We start from the raw sequence: 19,150 nt of genomic DNA, 5'->3' as shown, positions 1-19,150 counted from the left end.
CCTATTACATCCCAACCTACACACTTAGCTCCTCTACTGCCAACCTAATCACTCTACCTCAACTTCGTCTACCTTGCCGCTGGCCTCTTGCCTGTGTCCCACCTCTGAACTCTAACACCCTCAGTCTATATATCCTCCATTAAATGACTCTCCCCAGCCTCCAAAGCCTATTTGAGACACTTCTCCTTCAAGAGGCCTTGTCTAAGCCCTCTCTTCCTATTGTTCCATTCCCTTCGGTGGGGCTCCCCCGCTTTCCCCCTCCCAGCATTAATGTATATAGGGATCATTTATTATTTACATTAACGTTTGTCTCCTTCTCTATACTCTAATCTCCCTGGGGGGCAGGGAATGGGAGTCTACCTATAGTGCTGTGCACACCTTAAGTGCTCAATACAGCCGATTGACTGGAACGCAACTGGATTATAGGAATCATAGAGGCCCACGTCTCGCCACCTTGTCCTCTGTCAGTGGCCAAAAGCCCCATCTGTCAGACGCTTGGTCTCCAGGAGAAACATCTGTCCCATGGAAAGGAAGAGAGAGTGGGTTGCAAAAAATCTAGTTTTGCAAACGACAGTCTCCCCCAAACATGGATGGTCTAGGAGAGGTGAGCTTTACAGGCACAGCTCAGCACAGCTACATTATGCACCTCTAACCTCCACCTTCAGATCCAACACTTTTAGTCCAGGAGGGGCTCATTCTCCAGGGATGAGAGGCCTAGCACAGCAGCAGACTAGACAGAATCCAGCCTTCTCCATTCCCTTCCACCAGCACCCCCGCTGAATTACTCTGAGACTGAAGTCCGCACGGCTCTGCTGTCAAGTCCAGAAGGGTTCCTTCTCTGGAGACTGAGGACGTGCAGGGTGACCCTGCAGACAGGACCGTGGGCCCAGAGGCTTGACCTGTCTATAGAATTAAGGGCCCTGGGACTGCTAGGTCCCACAGTCAAACAGAGCCAGTGCCCCACTCAGACCCTCAGCTTCCAGAACCAACCTCTGTGCTGAGAGTGGTGGTCCTTTCACTAAGCACGCCCCACACACTTTCTCTGCCAACACATAATACATACACAGTTCCCTTTTGGGTGGAAGCCCAGCCTGGGACCATCTTGACAAGCAGGGCATTTCTGGGAATTGGCTTGTATCCATACAACAGAGAGATGGTCCATGAGGCGGGGGAGATGCACTGAAGTGTCTCTGTAGAGAGAGGAACATCCAGGTCAGAGTCTACCCGTGACCATCCCACCCTGAGCTGTGCGCTGCCAGGACTGAACCGACATGTCACCGGGGTATTTGGGACTCAACAGCGAGGCCTTCTCTGGGGATGGCACAGAAGAGCCCCTACGCAATGGAGTGCAGTGTTACAGTGGAGCACTTGAAATGAGGGCTGTTTTGGGAGCTTTGGAACCTGGACTTGAAAACCACACCTGAATTAGTAATGTGGAGAGATGTGGCTGGCCCTCCCTGCCCTCTATCAACAGCCAGTGGTTTCAGCTGGAGGAATGGGGGAGATTTGCAGGCAGCCTAGCTTTTTGGAAAGCACTTGGCCCTCCACCCCCCGACCCTCAAGCCACTGGCCCTAACAAACAGAGCTGTAGAGACAGGCCACCCTTAAGCCAGATGCTTACTCTACCTTAAACCAATACCAACCTGCCCCTCAGATCCAACTGTGTGACTCCAGAAATGGCTTGTCCTCAAGGGACTGGAGGGCCAGCAGCTAGGCATGGGATAATTCACTATCTAATATGATGCCTACTCTGACCTCCCCACCCACACCTGTGATGACTCACATGGAGCCCACTCAACTCTTCTCAGAGAGGAATGGGGTGGACACACTGATGGGCACTATGCTCCACCTTGCATTCTATTGCCAGAAGACAGCAGCCCTCACAGAACTGTTCCTTCCCTGGAAGAAGAGGATGCAAAGGCTGATACACACATACTCACTCACTCACTCACTCTCTCTCTCTCTCTATTTTCCATCCAGCTCACCCATTAAGCACTGAAGAATTCATGCCTAAGCAATCAGGAACATAGCCTTATCCTCACATCCTTCCTGTAGCTGCAATATGCCACCTGGACCCACGCCTTTCAACCAATAGCAGACCGGTAAGATTGAAAGGGGACTATTTTGGATTGCAGAAGACGAGTACATCTCAGTGTGTTAGACAGGGAGACACCATAATGAGAGCAGAAAGGTTGGGACAGGTATACTGAGGTGGTGAGTGAGGGCTGCAGAGAACATGTCTGCTAATTCCATTGAACTGTCCACTCCCAAGCACTTAAAACAGTATTCTGCATAGAGTAAGCACTCAGTAAGTACCACTGATGGATTGCAAGAAGGAAGGGTCTCTGAGAACTTCCACAGACACTGAGAGAGACTGGAGAACAAAGAGGCAGTTTGAATGGCTAGGGAGCCTTCTGAGATGGAGTGTTAGGCCCTTCACCCCTCTACCCACCTCCCACACCCAAAGGAGGCATAAATGATATCAGGAGAGGTGAGGGATGATAATTCCACAGAATAGCCCTGCAGGGAAGCTCTTGGAGCATTACTTAGAAGACCTCCCTGCTAGCAAAACAGAAAGCACCTAGCCAGCTACGCTCCTAACACTTTACTCTCCCCACCATCCCCAACTCTCTCAGAAGCAGCCACAGAGGGATGTCAGCTCTGGAGGGGCTGAGGATGTACTGGGTGACCCTGTGGACAGGACTGTGGGCTCAGGGAGGATGGAGCCAACTATAGAATTAAGAGAATTCTAGAGAACTCTCAGTCCAACAGTCAAGTCCGAAAGAACCCGGTAGCCTCCACAGACCCTTCACCCCCACATGCAGAACCAGCCTCAGTGCTGAGAATGACAGGCCCCTCTGCTTGCTGCCACCACCACCACCTCCTCCACCTGCCATAACCCTTAATTCATCCACACATACCTCATCATCTTACCATAGAGATGGAAGCTCAGCTTCTGATTCTACTTCTCCATGGGAATCAGCTGCTCTGCATCCTCACAGAAGGGGGAACATTCACAGCCAGGAAGTATGGTGAGAAGCTTCTGGAAGAAGAAGGGAGCTGGTCCGCCTCTTACCGTCATCAGGACCCCTTTGTCCTTCACCTCCAGGTAGCTCTGAGTTGGATTTAGGAAGCCCCTGAAAGCTCCAGTCCCATCACTGTGTCTCACCTGAACGACCTCCACCCTCAACCCATCCCCACGCCTCCTCCCACCTGCAACTCCCACCCTTCACCCACATAGTGGACATACCAGCAGTCTCCCAAAACTTTCAAAACCTCATGAAGATTCTTTCTTCTCCAACAAGCCTATCCTGACTAAAGCTCTCATCTCGCCCCATCCACCCCTAGCCCCACCACACACCTTATTTTCCCTTCCAGCTCACCCATGCACTTAGATTCACCCACCACGCACTGAAGAATTCACCACATACCCTTATACTCAGATCCTTCCCTTACCGGTATTGTATCATATGTGTCCTCCTCATTCCACTGATGCTGTACCTAGAAGTTGGAAAGGGAACTCTGCTAGAATGTGAAAGACAAGCATATCTGAAGGTATAAGAAAAGGAGACACCATACTGATGGCAGAGAAGTGGGGGGCGGGTGTGCTGAGTTGATGAGGCAGGGTTGCAGGGAACATGTCCACTAATTCCCTTACACTGTACTCTCCTAAGCATGTAGTACAGGGCACTACACATAATGAACACTCAAATACCATTGATTGCATGAGGGAAGTGTCTGCAGCCCAGACAGAGGCAGGAGAACAAAGTGGCAAATGGAGTGATCAGGTCTTCACCCCATAAGGATATGTGAGGGATGAGAGCCCCCACAGAAGAGTCATGCAGGGACGCCTTAAGGGAAATTACCTGGCCCAGAAGAGCAAGCCAGAAAGCCGATTCAAAGTTACCCAAAACTCAACACCTCCTAAACACTTTTTTCCCTAAACTCACCAGTTACTTACATGGAAGCAAACACACTCAGCTTGGAGCAGGGTGAGGCCCAGGAAGCTTATATAGGGCAGCGAAGGGCCAGCCTGGACATCACTAATCCCCCTGGCTGGAAATTGCTGGGAGAGAGATTTGAGAAGCAGCATGGCTTAGTGGAAAGAGCACAGACTTGGGAGTCAAAAGACATGGGTTCTAATCTTATTCTATTCTGCCTTGATTATCGTATCAGCCTCCTTGCTAACCTCCCTGCCTCCTGTCTCATCCCACTTAACTTGATACTTCACTCCGCTGCCTGGATCATTTTTCTACAAAACCATTCAGGCCATGTTTCCCCTTTCCTCAAGGACCTCCAGTGGACGCCTATCTGTCTCTGCATCAAAAGGAAACTCCTTACCATCGGCTTCTCCCGGCTCTGCCACTTGTCTGCTCTGTGACCTTAGGCAAGTCACTTAATCAATCAATTGCATTTATTGGGTGCTTAGTACTGTGCAGAGCACTGTACTAAGCGCTTGGGAAGTACAAGTTGGCAACGTATAGAGACAGTCCCTACCCAACAGTGGGCTCACAGTTTAGAAGGGGGAGACACAGAACAAAACCAAACATATTAACAAAATAAAATAAATAGATGTGTACAAGGAAAATAAATAAATAAATAAAAATAGAGAAACATGTACAGACATATATACATATATACAGGTGCTGTGGGGAAGGGAAGGAGGTAAGACGGGGGGGATGGAGAGGGAGACGAGGGGGAGAGGAAGGAGGGGGCTCAGACTGCCAAGGCCTCCTGGAGGAGGTGAGCTCTCAGTAGGGCCTTGAAGGGAGGAAGAGAGCTAGTTTGGCGGATGGGCAGAGGGAGGGCATTCCAGGCCAGGGGGATGACGTGGGCCAGGGGTCGACGGCGGGACAGGCGAGAACGAGGCACGGTGAGGAGATAAGCGGCAGAGGAGCGGAGGGTGCGGGCTGGGCTGGAGAAGGAGAGAAGGGAGGTGAGGTAGGAGGGGGCGAGGTGATGGAGAGCCTTGAAGCTGAGGATGAGGAGTTTCTGCCTGATGCGCAGATTGATTGGTAGCCACTGCAGATTTTTGAGGAGGGGAGTAACATGCCCAGAGCGTTTCTGGACAAAGACAATCTGGGCAGAAGCATGAAGTATGGATTGAAGTGGGGAGAGACACGAGGATGGGAGATCAGAGAGATCAGAGAGAAGGCTGATGCAGTAAACAACTTAAACTTAACTTCTCTGTACCTCAGTTACTTCCTCTGTCAAATGGGGATTAAAGTGTGAGCCCCACATGGGACAACCTGATTACCCTGTATCTATCCCAGCGCTTACAGCAGTGCTTGGCATACAGTAAGCGCTTGACAAAATACCATCATTATTAATCAAGTGTCCCGGGAGGAAGCCCCAGCCACATCACCGGAGGAGGGGATGGCTGTGGGAAAGATAGGGTAGGATAAGGGATAGTAGGAAAGCAGCATGGCTTTGTGGAAAGATCATGGGATTGGAAATCAGAGAATGCAAGTTCCAATCGCTTTTCTGCCACTTGTCTGCTGTGTGACCTTGGGCAAGTCACTTAACTTCTCTGTGTCTCAGTTACCTCATCAGGAAAATGGGGATTAAGACTGTGAGCCCCATGTGGGATAAACTGATGACTTTGTATCAACCTCAGCGCCTTGAACAGTGCTTGGCAGAAAGTAAGTGCTTAACAAATGCCATCATCATTATTATTATTATCATTATAGGAGAGGGGATAGGATCTCCAGCATGAAGGTCACAGGTTCTAATCCCTGCTCTCCCATTCATCTGCGGTGTAACCCAGGGCAAGTCACATTATTTCTCTGTGCCTCAGTTACCTCATCTGTAACTTGGGGATTGAGATCATGAGCCCACATGGGACAGGGACTGTGTCCAACCCAACTGGCTTGTATCCACCCCGTGGTTAGTACAGTGCCAGACACATAGTAAGCACTTAACAAACATCATTATTATGATGAAAAGGTTTGTCCACAGAAGGACAAATTCCCAACATCTGACCCGTGGGTCTCATCTCTGGCTTAACCCCTACCCCACCTTCCTGTCCTTTCTCAGTTCCCACCTCACAGCCCCCGCTTCCGGGCCACTGATACTTGACCCTGCTGCTCCTCCCCTTCTGGACTGTGAGCCCATTGTTCAGAAGGGACCATCTCTATATGTTGCTGATTTGTACTTCCCAAGTGCTTAGTACAGTGCTCTGCACACAGTAAGCGCTCAATAAATACGATGGAATGAATTGAATGAATGAATGAACGACCCCAGAAACAGTCAGGGGAGTTTGGGGATGGGGGAGGGGGGCAAACACTGTTTCTGTGTTAGAGACAACAGGACATACTTGCACTCCCCTTCTCCCCACACCCACCCCCTGGTCCCTCCAAGACATAGGACTCTCTGCAGAGCCCTCCTCTGGGTAGGAGACAATAGTCTGGGTCTTAACAGAAGCAAGGTGTCACTGGAGTATCTTCATCAATTCTGACGGAAAGCCATCTGGAGTTGTGGAACCTGGTCTTAACGGACGCATATGAATTAGTGAGTCTGAGGGGCCAGGTTCCCCCAACCATTCTGCCTTCTGAGGTCTGTCTCTGTGGACAAACCCTTCAGTCTCCAGCAGACTCAGGTGTCTCATAGCACGAGAGGGAGGGGTAGGAGATTGCAGACAACCTAGGTTTTTCTGGCAGGCTCCATTTCCTTCTCCCCCACAAAACACTGAACCAATCATCAGGAGAGGTGCCGTGGAGAGACGGACCACCCCAGCTAAGCTGACTGCAGTGCTCTGCCCTATTGATACTTAGTGGCCCCCTTGCTCAGAACCCCAGCTGTGTTACTACTGGAGGGGCTCATTCGCCAGATGCTGAAGGTCCAGCTTCTAGTACCGAGCCTCACTGCTCTGCTCCTCCCCAAACCACTCCCCTGCTGACTTGGTCTCGGGTGGGAGCCCACAAGACTCTGCATCTTGGAGGCGAATGGAATGGACACATTGATGCTACCCTGTCCTGCTTCTGACACTGGCCTCCCAGAAGCCACCAATATTACACACAGAAGGGTCTGGTCTCCAGTGACTCAGTATGTGCAGGGTGACCCTGCCAACAGGACTGTGGACATAGGGAGTTTGACTCTTCTACTGAATTAAGGGGCTCAGGGTTTCTTGGTCCTGCAGTCAAGCCCTATAGAACCAGTTCCCTGCAAAGATTCTCAGCTTTCAGAACCACCCTCTGTACCAAGAGTGGCAGCCCCTGCCTCACTAACCTATCTCAAAAGCTAACCCAATATTTCTCTCTCTCTCTCTCTCTCTCTCACACACACACACACACACACACACACAGACACACACACAGACACACACACGAAACACCCCCCCCCCCCCCCCCAACAAAACCCTTCCCTTTGTGGTGGTGACGCAACCCAAGCTCCATCTCTCCAGGGAGGGCAAATCTGAGAATTGATTTGACTGGACCTACACTGCAAGGGGTTGATCCTCAAGGCCAGGGTGAGTTGTTGAGCAGTCTCTGGAGAGTAATAGCCGCTAAAATTCTCACCCTCGAGGAATCCTACCCTGAGCTCTGCACTGCTGAGCTGTGCTCCGGGACTCCTGTCTGCATCCGAACCAATGGGACGCAGATCTAATGTAGGGGGTGAGGGGCAGGAGAATTGTGACTCACCACCAAAGCCTCCTCTGGATAGGGACAGTGGAGCCTGGAGCATGGGTCTGATGGAGGTGAAGTGTCATTGGAGCTTCTCCACCTGTCTTAGCTAAAACCCATGTGGACTTGTGGATCCCAGCCCTAAGACACAGGTGGGTTGCAGGCAGCCTTATTTTCTTGGAAGCACTTGGCCCTCCACCATCTGCCTCACCCCCAAGACACTGGCCCTAACTGAGAGGTGCAGAGACAGACCATGCTTAAGCAAGCTGCTTCACTCAACCCAAAATTGATGCCAACCTGCACCTCAGATCCAACTGTGCGACTCCAGAAATGGCTTATCAATCAATCAATTGTATTTATTGAGTGCTTACTGTGTGCAGAGCACTGTACTAAGCGCTTGGGAAGTACAAGTTGGCAACAGATGGAGCCGGTCCCTACCCAACAGTGGGCTCACAGTCTAGAAGGGGGAGACAGAGAACAAAACCAAACATATTAACAAAATAAAATAGAATAGATATATACAAGTAAAATAAATAAATAAATGGAGTAATAAAAATGTACAAACATAGATACATATATACAGGGACCTCCTCAAGGGACTGGAGGTCCAGCAGCTACACATGGAATCATTTACTTTCTAATACTATGCCTGCTCAGTCCTCCCCACCCACATCCCTGATGACCCCTGATAGAGATCACTCAACTCTTCTCAGAGAACAGTGGGGTGGACAGACTGATGGGCACTATCCTCCACCTAGCACTATATTGCCAGAAGCCACCGGCACTCAGAAAAGGGTTCCTTTCCTGGGAGGAGAGAATGGAAAGAGTGACCTTGACACCCAGACACACTTTATATTCCCTTCCAGCTCACCCATTAACATAATCCCACCCACTAAGCACTGAAAAATTCACTCCAAAGCAATTACGTACATATCCTTATACTCAGATCCTTCCCTTACCTGCATTGTATCATCTGGGTCCACTCCATTAAACTGATCCTGGACCTATAAGATTGAAAGGGGACTCTTTGAGAATCCAGAGGACAAGCACATCTGAAGATACAAGGGAGGGAGACACCATAATGAGAGCAGAAAAGTGGAGGCAGGTATACTGAGGTGGTGAGTCAGGGCTGCAGGGAACGTTTCTGCTAATTCTGTTGTATTGCCCTCTCCCGAGCACTTAGTACTCTGCACATAGTAAGCACTCACTAAATACCCCTGATTGACTGCAAGAGGGTGGGGTCCCCGAAAACATCCACAGCTACAGAAAGAGGCTGGAGAACAAAGAGGCTGTTTGAGGAGTGAGGGAGCCATCTGAGATGGAGTCTTAGGATCTTCACCCCACTACCCCAGCCCTGAACCTTCCACCACAACAAGGTCATGAGGTCAAGATAGGGAAGGGATGATACCGCCACCACAAACACACACAACAGCCCTGCAGGGAGGCCCTTGGCCTAGAACCTGGCAGAGAACAGCTCCCAACTAGCAAACCAGAAAGCACCTAGCCAACTTCACTCTTAACACTAGACTGTCCCCCAGCCCCCCTGTAACCTCCCAACTCCCTCAGAGGTAGTCACTGTCAGGGACCAAGGGGTTTCAGCTCTGGAGAGGCTAAGGATAAGCAGGATGACCCTGTGCACGGAGCTGTGGGTTCAGGGAGGACTGACTTCATCTACAGAATTAAGGGTCCTGGGTCTTCTCACGCCCACAGTCAAGTAGGACCACAGGGCTTTAACTGCCGTTTACAGAACCAGCCTCAGGGATGAGAGTAACAGGCCCCTCTGCTCATCTCCTCCTGCCATACCCCTTAATCATCCACACATGCCCCCATCACCTTCCCATAGAGATGAAAGCTCAGCTCCTGAGTCTACCTCTCCATGGGAATCACCTGCTCTGCCTCCTCACTGCAGGGGGAACAGTCCTCATGGCCAAGAAGTATGGTGAGAGGCTTCTGTTCCCTCTCTTACCCTCACCAGGACTCCTTGGACATCCACCACCAGATGGGTCTGAGGGAGGTTTAGGAAGCCCCTGTAAAGTCCAGCCCCCTCGTGGTGTCTCACGTGGAACCACAGCTGTCCTCGATTCATCCCTACACAGCCTCCCACCTATAGAGTGGACATTCTAGTGGTCTCCCAAAACTATAAGATCACTACTGAAATTGTTTCTTCTTCAATAAGCTCAGCTCACGTGCTCCCTATGCCTAACCCGAGCAAATACACACACATACATTTTATTTTCCCTTTCAGCTCACCCATGCAACTTGGCACACCCAGAAAGCACTTAAGTATTCACCTCACAACCCACTAGGTCAGCTGTGACTTTGGGCGAGTCACTTCACTTCTCTGGGCCTCTGCGACCTGATGTGGAAAATGGGGATTAAAACTGTGAGCCCCCCGTGGGACAACCTGATTACCTTGTATCCATCTCAGTGCTTGGCACCTAGTAAGCTCTTAAATACCATCATTATCATCCTTCTACTCAGACCCTTCCCTTACCCATATTGCATTATTTGGGTCCTCCTCACTCAACTAATACTGGACCTAAAAGACTGAAAGGGAACTATGTTAGTATGGGGGAGAACAAGCATATCCGAAATCTCCATATCTCCAGTGGCTACCTTCATATCTCCAGTGGCTACCAATTAATCTGCGCATCAGGCAGAAACTCCTCACCCTCGGCTTCAAGGCTCTCCATCATCTCACCCCCTCCTACCTCACCTCCCTTCTCTCCTTCTCCAGCCCAGCCCGCACCCTCTGCTCCTCTGCCGCTAATCTCCTCACCGTGCCTCGTTCTCACCCGTCCCGCCGTCGACCTCCGGCCCACGTCATCCCCCTGGCCTGGAATGCCCTCCCTCTGCCCATCCGCCAAGCTAGCTCTCTTCCTCCCTTCAAGGCCCTACTGAGCGCTCACCTCCTCCAGGAGGCCTTCCCAGACTGAGCCCCCTCCTTCCTCTCCCCCTCCTCCCCCCTCTCCATCCCCCCGATCTTACCTCCTTCCCTTCCCCACAGCACCTGTATATGTTCGTACATATTTATTACTCCATTCATTTTACTTGTACATATCTATTCTATTTATTTTATTTTGTTAATATGTTTGGTTTGGTTCTCCGTCTCCCCCTTCTAGACTGTGAGCCCACTGTTGGGTAGGGACTGTCTCTATATGTTGCCAACTTGTACTTCCCAAGCACTTAGTACAGTGCTCTGCACACAGTAAGTGCTCAATGAATACAATTGATTGACTGATTGAAAGTGTAAAGGAAGGAGACACCATATTGAGAGGGGAGAAGTGGGGGCAGGTGCAGTAACATTGTTTGTCAAGGCTGCAGGAAACATGTCTGTGAATTCTGTTGCACTGTATTCTCCTAACCTTGTAGTACAGTGCTCTACATGTAGTAAACACTTGACAAATACTACTGATTGATTGCAGGGAGGAAGTGTCTCTTTGAATTTCCACAGCCACAGAGAGAGAAGTTGATTAACAAAGGTGCAGTTTGAGTGGCCAGGAAGCCTTCCGTGATGGAGCGTTAGGCCCTTCACCCCACTATCCAACCCCAAAGAGGGCATAAGTGAGGTCAGGAAAGGGGAGGGATGATACCTCCATAGAACAGTCTGGCAGGGAGGGCAACCTGATCACCTTGTAACCCCCCAGCACTCAGAACAGTGCTTCATTCATTCGTTCCGTCGTATTTATTGAGCACTTACTGTGTGCAGAGCACTGTACTAAGCGCCTGGGAAGTAGGGAAGCAGCGTGGCTCAGCGGAAAGAGCCCGGGCTTTGAAATCAGAGGTCATCGGTTCAAATCCCGGCTCTGCCACCGGTCAGCTGTGTGACTTTGGGCAAGTCACTTCACTTCTCTGGGCCTCAGTTACCTCCTCTGTAAAATGGGGATTAAGATTGTGAGCCCCACGTGGGACAACCTGATCACCTTGTAAATTCCCCAGCGCTTAGAACAGTGCTTTGCACATAGTAAGCGCTTAATAAATGCCATCATTATTATTATTATTATTATTATTATTGTTTAAGGAAATTGCCAGGCCCAGAAGAGTCCCCCATTAGCAACCCAGAAATCAGATGCAAAGTTACCCAAAGCTCAACACCTCCTTGCCCACCAACAGCTCTTTTCTCCTCCTAAATTCAACAGACACTTACATTAAAGAAAACCCATTTGGCTTTGAATGGTCTCAGGCTTTGAAGTCTTACATAGGTTAGACAGGGAGGGGGTGGGCCCCGGCCTGACTTCAGTAGTCCACCTGATAGGAAGCAGCAGGATTAGAGATCAGGTATCCCAGGAGGAAGCCCCAGCAGCTTCATGGGAGGACTGGGTGGCTATGGGAAAGATAGGGTAGGATAGGAAAGGGGGTGGGGGATAGATAAGATTGGATCTGTAGCATGAAAGGGTTTGTCCAGGGAAACACAAATTCCAAATGGCTGTCTAGGGGGTCTCATCTCTGGCCTGACCCCCACCCCACCTTCCTGTCCTGAGTTCCCTTCTCAAGGCCCCCACGTCCGGGGCCATTGACACTGGACCCCAGGAACAGTCAGGGCGGCCTGGACCTTAAAAGCAGACAGACCATCACTCTCCCCACCTTCAGAGCCTTCGTAAAATCACATCCCTTCCCAGAGGTCTACCCCAACTAAGCCCTCACTTCCTCTATAATAATAAGAATAATGATAATAATAATAATAATAATGCTGTTGGTTAAGTGCTTACTATAATAATAATAATAATTAATAATTATGGTATTTGTTAATTGGTTACTATGTGCCAAGCATTGTTCTAAGCACTGGGGTATTACAAGGTAATCAGGTTGCCCCACATGGGGCTCACAGTCTTAATCTCCATTTTACAGATGAGGGAACTGAGGCACAGAGAAGGGAAACGGCTTGCCTGAGGTCACACAGCAGACGAGTGGCAGAGCAGGGAATAGAACCCACGTCCTCTGATTCCCGAACCCGTGCTCTTTACACTAAGCCATGCTGCTTCTCTCTGTGCCAGGCACTGTACTAAGCACGGAAGGGAGTGAGAGAAGAGGAAAAGCTGATCTTTTTTTTATTTTGTGCATGCATGTTGTGTTTGACTGTTTCATCACTCCTGATATGTCTGTCTCTAGCCTTTCTCAGAGCTGGAGAAGGAGATGTAGAAGACTGGAGACAACCTAGTTTTTTTGAGGGGGGGGGTGTTGGGGGGGTGTATGTCCACGAAATACTGCAATACCCAGAATCCCTCGCTTTGTTGTGATATCCAGGATCCCTTGCTTTGTTATGATACCTAGAATTCCTTGCTCCGCTTTCTGCTCATGCGCCGTATATTTCTAACTGCGCCACACTTATGTAGGCCTTCGATAAGCCTTTGGCAAGCGGCCAGGCTTGTCCGGTTCTGTATAAAAGCCCGCCCCACACCTGTTGCGGTGCGGATGCTCCACGGATGTCCCGTGGAAGGGGGCTGTCCTCGCACCAGGACCTCGACCGGCCTCCGCGAGATTAAAGGTGACATGAACCCCATTGCAAAGGCTCCTCTCTTTCTTCGGTCTCGCCAAATCCAGAATGAATCTGCTTGGAGTTAAGCTCCTGCGTTATAGGGGGCAAACACCGTTTCGATGTCTGAGCCAACTGGACAGACTCGGGCTTCCTTTCTCCCCCACACCCAACCCCGCCCCCTCCAAAACACAGGACTCACTGCAGAACCCTCCTCTGGGGAGGAGGCAGTAGAGTTTGGGTCTAAGGGAAGCGAAATGTCACTGGAGCTTCTCCGCTGGTCCTGTCTGAAATGCATGTGCAGTTGCGGAACCTGACCTTAAGAGACACATGTGGATCAGTGAGCCTGAGGGGCCAGGTTCCCTCACCTTGCCCTCTGTAGTCCGTTTCTGTGGCCAAACCCTTCAGCCTCCAGCCGACTCTGTTGTCTCATAGCTGGAGAAGGAGGGTAGGAGATTGCAGAAAAACATACGTTTCTTTTGCAGACACCAGGTTCCCTCTCCCCCACCAAACACTGAATCTATCATTAGCAGAGGTGAGGTGTATAGACAGACCACCTCAGCTTATCACTCGGCCCTTATTTATTTTGAATTAACTGAATTATTTCTAGTCATGTCTGCCTCCCCCTCTAGACTGTGAACTCATTTTGGGGAGGGAATGTATCTGATGTTATATTGCACTCTCCCAAGCGCTTAGTACAGTGATTTGCAAACAGTAAGTACTCAATAAATACCAGCACTATTGCCCTACTGATGTTGAGTGGCCCGTTCCTCAAAACCCCAGCTCTGTTACTCCAGAAGGGCCTCATTCTTCAGAGACTGAAACTCCAGCCCAGCAGCACACGTCAATTTCTAGTACCAAGCCTGATTACCCTGCTCCTCCCAAACCACCCCTGCCGACTGAAAAATGCGACCTGTACCCTCTCTACGTGATAGCAGGACTTGAGATCATGGAGGCGCCTTGAGCAGCCAATGAGCCTCTCCCCTTGGTCATCCATGGCACCCCAGTGATCTCAAAGCTGAGAAGAAGGAAAGGAATAAAAACAGAAAGAACTTTCCTATCATAAACTTAGTGTTAATTGATTCCAGCTGTTCTTAATTAGCCTCATTACCTTAGAAACAGTAAAATAAAATAAAACTTGAGAAAATTGTAGGGGGTCTTCTATGGACTAGGGTTAAGGGTTTCACCTTCATTCGTTCATTCAATCAATCGTATTTATTGAGCACTTACTGTGTGCAGAGCACTGTACTGAGCACTTGGGAAGTACAAATCAGCCACATATAGAGACGGTCCCTACCCAAAAACGGGCTCACAGTCTAGAAGGGGGAGACAGACAACAAAACATGTAGACAGGTGTCGAAACCATCAGAATAAACAGAATTAGGGCTATATGCACATCATTAATAAAATAGAGTAGTAAATATGTACAAGTAAAATAAATAGAGTAATACACCTGTACAAATATATACAAGTGCTGTGGGGAGGGGATGGAGGTAGGGTGGGGGGGATGGGGAGGAGGAGAGGAAAAAGGGGGCTCAGTCTGGGGAGGCTTCCTGGAGGAGGTGAGCTCTCAGTAGGGCTTTGAAGGGAGGAAGAGAGCTTGTTTGGCGGATGTGTGGAGGGAAGGCATTCCAGGCCAGGGGAAGGATGTGGGCCGGGGGTTGACGGCGGGACAGGCGAGAACAAGGCACAGTGAGGAGGTTAGCGGCAGAGGAGCGGAGGGTGCAGGCTGGGCTGTAGAAGGAGAGAAGAGAGGTGAGGTAGGAGGGGGAGAGGTGATGGAGAGCCTTGAAGCCAACAGTGAGGAGTTTTTACTTGATTCGTAGGTTGACAGGCAACCACTGGTGACTTCTGAGGAAGGGAGTGACATGCCCAGGGCGTTTCTGTACAAAGATAATCTGGGCGGCAGAGTGAAGCATAGACTGAAGCGGGGAGAGACAGGAGGATGGGAGATCAGGGAGGAGGTTACCTCAGCATAACAAAGTTGTGAGTTCTAATCGCACTTGTGGAATAAGGATCTTTTTTAGATCCTAACTCCACAACCAGGAGTAGAACCCAGGCCTCCCGTCTCTTGGGGCCGTTATGTTTCCTCTAGGCTACTGCAGCCCTCTCACGGGAAGGCTTCCTTCATCCTATTTCAAGCACAGGAGAAAGAAAGAAGAAGAAAGAAGGAAGGAGAAGAAAGAATTTGCAGACAGTGCAGCTTCTCCTTTCTCGCAGTTTTCCCCGGCCACCCAAACTCCCCAACACTGGCTTCACCAGTAAGAATGGGTGTACAGGCAAAAACCTGACAGGTTGACTGTTATACTCTGCCCCACACTTAACGCTGGACCCCAGAGAGCCTCACAGCCGTCAGTACTCCTGGGGCCTGAGATACCCAGCAAGGCTGCAGACTGGACGACGTTTCCTGTACGACGCCTGCCTTCTCTGCTCCCTGATTCCCCAGCCATCCCTGCTGCTGACTGCCTCATCCTATACCCCCCATGGTTCTGCCTCTCAGAAAGGGGGATGGAGTGGACACAGTTACAGTCACCACCTTACCGCAGACTCTGCATCTCTCCCCTTCCCCGTTCTCTCCCCAAGAGGAAGCCACTGGTCCCACAGAAACACATATTTTGAAGAAACCCTGAGCAGGAAAAAGGGAGTATTAAAAAAAGCAGAGATGCAAACATTTCCTCTAGACAAGTGAAGCTTTTACCAATTTTCTATCCTGACTGGGCATTTGGCACAGTTTTCTTAGAATTCCCCAAATTGTCCATTAGGCCTTGGAAACTGGTTGTACATTGTGTGAACTGACCTCCATGAACCCACACTTCAATGGAACAGTTCTCCAGGTCGGGGAAATACACTGACCAGTGTCTGTAGTGACAGTAATAGTTGGACGGTCGGTCTAAGCTTGGTCATCCTGTGCACTGCTGGGGGATGAGAGGGGAGAAAGAGAAGGACTCATAACTCACCACCAGTTTCGGCAGGAATCCTCATCTAGAATCGTGGAACTGATCTGGAGAGATGATAGGATTACCGATCCCGAGATCCTGGGTCTCCCATCCTGCCCTCTGGAAAAAGCGGAGAACCGTGTGTGTTACTAGACAAATCAGTCTCAGAGCTGGGAGGAAGAAGTCAGCAGTATAGGAGCGGGAAGGAGATGGGTAAGGGGTTTTAGACAGCCTAGTTTGGAGCAAACACTAGTCTCCTCATCCCCTAAGACACTGACCCTAAGGCCAAGAGAGGGTGTATACAAACAGCTGCAGCTGACTGCTGCAATGTCCTACTAAGACTTGCCCAATATCCCCCTCACCCCCAGATCCCCAATTCTGTTACTCCATGAACTCCAGTCCTCTCTAGACTGTAAGCTTATCGTGGGCAGGGAATGCATCTGTCCTACTGTACTCTCCCAAGTGCTCAGTACAGTGTTCTGCCCGCCGGAGGCACTCCATCAATACGATTGACTGACTGAAGGGGCAGAACTGCATGCGTGCTGGATAGAATTCAGTTTCTGGTATAATACCTGCCTTCTATCCTCCCGGCCCACACCCACCCCCGTTGTCTTGATCTCAGGCAGGAGTCTGCACCACCCTGCCTCACAGAGAGAAATAGGCTAAAGACACCTAGACACCCTGACCTCCTCCTGACATTTGATCCCACAAACTTCCACATTAAGCCCAAAAAGGTCCATTCTCCGGGGAATGAGGCTGGAAAGCGACCCTGCAGGCAGGACTGCCTTGTACTTTCCAAGCGCTTAGTACAATGCTCTGCACACAGTAAGCGCTCAATAAATACGATCGAATGAATGAATGGTAGTCCTAGGGAGGCTTGACTCATCTACAGAACTAAAGGCCCTGGGTCTTCTCAGTCCCAGGCAAGTCAAGACCCAACTAGCTTCCTGCACAAAGCCCGGGCCCCTGTGCTCCCACGAGTGGCAGCCTCCTCGTCACTCTTCTTCCTCCCTATTATTCACAAACCACCACCACCACCACCAACGCCCCCTTCCTTCTCTTTGGGATAGCAATGCAGCCCACTCAGGAATGGGGAAAATCTGGGAGTTGACTTTGCCCACAGCAAAGAGAGGATCCTCGAGGCCGAAGAGAAGCACTGAGCAGCTGCTGCTCTGGACAGATGCCCCTGGAACCAGGAACCAAGAACTAGAACCGCCCTCGGGTCTGAGCACAGCAGCTGCCCCCTGGTGGCACTAATAGGGATTCGGGGCCGCTGCGCCTCTCTATCGCCGCCTTGTGGCAACAGGCGTTGGCCAGGGAGGTTGCCCTTTTCTCAATAATTGAGCCCCGTGGTGGTACTACCTATTGTTCTGGGAGGCTTTGCCTCCCTACCATCACCTGGTGGCAACGACCATTCTCTACGGTGTTTGTGAAGCACTCACGACGTGCCAGGCACTGTACTAAGTGCTGGGATAGAGAGAAGCTCATCTGTTTGGACACAGTCCACGTTCCCAAGGGGATTCACAAGTCCTTAATCCCCATTTGAGAGATGATATAGCTGATTCTCAATCATATATCTCTTCTTAATCTCCACTCCCCCTTCTAGACCGTGAACCCACCGTTGGGTAGGGACCGTCTCTGGATGTTGCCAACTTGGACTTCCCAGGCGCTTAGTACAGTGTTCTGCACACAGTAAGTGCTCAATAAATACGATTGAATGAATGCATGAAAAAATGAATGATTCAGCAGCAGTATTGCTCAGTGGAATGAGCACGGGCTTTGGAGTTCAAATGGGTTCAAATCCCGGCCCCGCCACTTGCCAGCTGTGTGACTTTGGGCAAGTCACTTTACTTCTCTGTGCCTCAGTACCCTCATCTGTACAATGGTGATGAAGACTGTGAGCCCCACGTGGGACAACCTGATCACCTTGTAACCTCCCCAGCGCTTAGAACGTGCTTTGCATATAGTAAGCGCTTAATAAATACCATTATTATTATTCTCAGGGGAAGTGAAATGACTTACCCAAGGTCACCTCGCAGAGAAGTGGGCGACGCTGGATTTGGAGCCAGGTCCTTCCGGGATGTGGCCACCAGGCGGCGCTGCTTCCCTTCCAGATGATGCTGGGCCTCCGCGCTTCTCTATCGCCACCTGGTGGCACTTTGCTCCAACAGCGCCGGCTTCTCCGGCTCCTTTCTCCCCGCCTCCCCCTGGCCTGGATCGCCCTCCCCGTTCCACATTGGCCAGACCGCCACTCTCCAGGTCTTCAAAACAATATTAAGGTCGCAACTCCGCCAAGATGCCTTCTCTGATTAAGCCCTCTTCCCCCACCCGCCCCCGGGCTTCTTTATCCTTCTGCATCCTCGACTGTCAGTGACCAGTGGACGTTCCCTATTTCCCCTGCAGAACTTATATGTATACCTGTAAACTACGCATTTGGTGTACAGAAATGCAGTGGTTGTGAGCACGGAGGGGACAGTTAATAATAATGTTATTATTATTAATTAGTAGTGGTAATGTGGCATTGCTTTAGCACTTAAAATATACCAGGCACTGTACTAAGTAATGGGGTAGATACAAGAAAATTGCTTTGAACACAGTCTCTGTCCCAAATGGGGCTCACAGTCTTCATCCCCATTTTACAGATGAGGTAACTGAGATAGAGGGAAGTGAAGTGACTTCCCCAAGGTCACACAGCAGACAAGCGGCAGAGCAAGGATTAGAACACAGGTCCCTCTGACGTCCGGGCCGAGGTTCTCTCCACTAGGCCACACTGCTTAGCGCTTAAATGCCATAATAATAATAATAATAACAACAATAACACGGCTTCAGCTACCACATCAACATGAATGACTCCCATATCCATCTCTCCAACAATATGCCGTGTGAGGGTGGCATATTTCTGAGTTTCTTTCAGGACAGTGTCATCAAATCATCAATTAAACTTCCACTCAACTATTTCCCCTCTCTGCAATTTATATTAATGTCTGTCTTCCCCTCTAGACGTGGTGGCAGCTCGTGTCTTCCAACTTCGATGTACTGGACTCCCCCAAACGCTTCATATAATGCTCTGCACCCAGCAAGCACTAGATACTATGGATTGATTAATGAGCTCATCATGA

General features: G+C 50.1%; 1 long non-coding RNA gene across 1 annotated transcript; it reads right to left on the bottom strand.

The window, feature by feature from the left end:
* Positions 1-3,214: 3,214 nt before the first annotated feature.
* On the bottom strand, positions 3,215-18,368 carry LOC119939929. Its single transcript, XR_005454855.1, has 5 exons — positions 18,054-18,368; positions 16,053-16,151; positions 15,637-15,721; positions 8,582-8,626; positions 3,215-3,501 (listed from the first exon to the last, which is right to left on the bottom strand). It is a non-coding gene; the product is annotated as an uncharacterized LOC119939929 (long non-coding RNA).
* Positions 18,369-19,150: the final 782 nt, after the last annotated feature.

Source organism: Tachyglossus aculeatus, chromosome 18 (genome assembly GCF_015852505.1).
Source record: "Tachyglossus aculeatus isolate mTacAcu1 chromosome 18, mTacAcu1.pri, whole genome shotgun sequence".
Taxonomy (NCBI): domain Eukaryota; kingdom Metazoa; phylum Chordata; class Mammalia; order Monotremata; family Tachyglossidae; genus Tachyglossus; species Tachyglossus aculeatus.
Note: the sequence above shows the minus strand (reverse complement) of the source record. Positions and strands in the feature narration are given on the sequence as shown.